The following is a 2,411-nucleotide window of genomic DNA, read 5'->3' on the forward strand; positions in this document are numbered from 1 at the left end:
GGGCTGCTGAGCCCGGCAGATTCAAAACTCCGAGATTTCGTGCTTCTACTACAAGTTCAAGTAGCTATAAGCCTTCAGACTTTTAAAATATTCCTACATATGTGGTTCAGAGTTTTGGACCTCTCCCCTGAACCCACTTCGCCTGGTATTGTGTTATTGCTGATGGAGCTCTTCACTGTACCTCTACCCTATCCGCCATTGAGCCCCACCAACAATATATGTATTTTAAAAAAAACATTTCTTACTGAAACTTACTTTTAAGATCCATCCTCCATGCCTGACTAGTTACCTTGCTGTACAGTGAACTCACACAGAACTTTCTATGTAATTTTTCTTTGCTACAAGATATGACATGTACAAGATTGTCCAGGGATTGGTTATTGTTAAATGCCCTCGAGTCAGTTGTGACTCACAGCAACCCTGTATAGGTTTTCTGAGACTGTAAATATTTGTTAGGTGCAGAAAGCCTCACCTTTCTCCCATAGAGTTACTGGTGGGCTTGAACCACTAACCTTGTGGTTTGCACTCCAGTGCTTCTTCTGTAGAGCCACCATGCTACTGCTGCATTAAATCAAGTTATGACATGGTTAGAGCTACTGCTGGTACCCAGCAACCATGCAAAGGTGGAGACTTCATAGGCATGGCATTTGCAAGTCAGTAGTGTAGGCAGGGAAAGCATTAAATTAAAAACATTACAGCAACCCAGGACTCTTGGATCTTCTTGGATATCATGACATTTCCCTCCTTGTTCAATGCCTCTTCTGTCAACTCTTCCCATTTTTAAATCATTCCATTACTCGAATCATATGAAACTGCTAACATGTGACTACTTTCAGCCTACAAAGGCAGCAACTTTATATGCAGCTCAGTCTAATACTTCATAGTAGATTTGCTGAAAGGAAAAAGAAGGGGGAGGGTTCTTCCCCAAACTACTACTAATACCACCTACTGGATGCTTATAATGACTGGGCTGGTCCAGGGGTAGAGTTCTCACCCTCTATGTGGAAGACCTGAGTTCAATTCCTGGCCAGTGCACATCGTGCACGCCCCCTTGTCCCCAAAGGCTTGTGAATTACTAGTGATGTTGTATAGGTTTTAACAGAGCTGCCACACTAAGGCAGACTAAGAAGAAAGCTCTGGCACTCTAAGGTGGGCAATCAGCCAATGAAAACATTAAGGATCCCCATTGTCCGATCCACAGCCAGTCAGGGGATGTTGCGGTGTTTTGTTATGGTCACCTTGAGTCAGGTGCCAACTAATGACAACATTTTGGCGGGTACTAAGCAGGACATGCTCATCAGTTCCTGCTTTTAATGCTGTTCATGCATACTTTTCCTAGGCATAGGAGTATTGTGAATGACCTCATTCCACTGAAGCTCAGACGGGTCGAGTTTGTCACTGCGCTATGTGACTTATTCCTGAGACTGCTCATAAACATTGAGCAATGCTCGCTTCTCCCTCCTTGTCGATCCTGCTCAGGTAGCAGCTGGCCAGTTTGACTTTGGACTTGTCAGGACTACCATTCATTTGTGAGTTCCTAAAGAGCACAGACCACATCTTATATGTTGTTATTAGCTACCAACCCCGCGATGGCCTCAGATACATGGCAACCCATACACAATGGAACAAAATGTTGTCCCATATCACCCTCATGATTGGTTATAGGTAAGATCATTGTGATCCATAAAGTTTTCATGGGCAGGTTTTTGAAAATAGATCATCAAGCCTGTGTGTAGAAATCCTAGTCAACCTTAGTGTGGATGTTCCATTGACACCCAGTCAACATCATATCAATATGCAAGCCTCCACTGACAGGCAGATGTGTGTGAAGAGGATCAGCTAGACATTGAACTTGGAGCTCCCATATGGAAGGTGACAAGTGTATCACTTAACCATCACTAACTCATGTGGTATTTATCTGTGGGTTTCTACCAAGCACCTAATATGTTAGAAGGTGTTCAGCCTAGTAGACGATAGTCCTGTGAGGTTATATTGATGGGTGTGAGTTCAAGTGTGGAGAAGAAAACAATAACTATTGCCTTGGTATTGGGTCCACCAAAAGCTCTGATAGTGTGTTTGGTATATTTGCAGACACCTTGGTGATGCTGTGTTTAAGAACTTGACTGCTAACCCAAATGTCAGTAGTTCCAAACTACCAGCTGCTCCAGAGGAGAAGGATGTGGCTGTCTGTATGTCATTTCATACAGATGGCAGCTTTAGAAACCTCTACGGGGCAGTTCTCTCCTGCCCTCTTTGGTTGCTATGAGTAGGAATTGATTTGACTGCAATGCATTTGGAAATTTTTTTTTTTTTTTTTTTTTGCGGGGGGGAGCTGTTTGTGTATGGAACGAGTGCCGAAGACAGCATGTAAGGAACCTAACATTTGATAAGAGGTAACATCTAAAAATGAA

This window comes from Chrysochloris asiatica, unplaced genomic scaffold (genome assembly GCF_000296735.1).
Source record: "Chrysochloris asiatica unplaced genomic scaffold, ChrAsi1.0 scaffold00438, whole genome shotgun sequence".
Classification (NCBI taxonomy): domain Eukaryota; kingdom Metazoa; phylum Chordata; class Mammalia; order Afrosoricida; family Chrysochloridae; genus Chrysochloris; species Chrysochloris asiatica.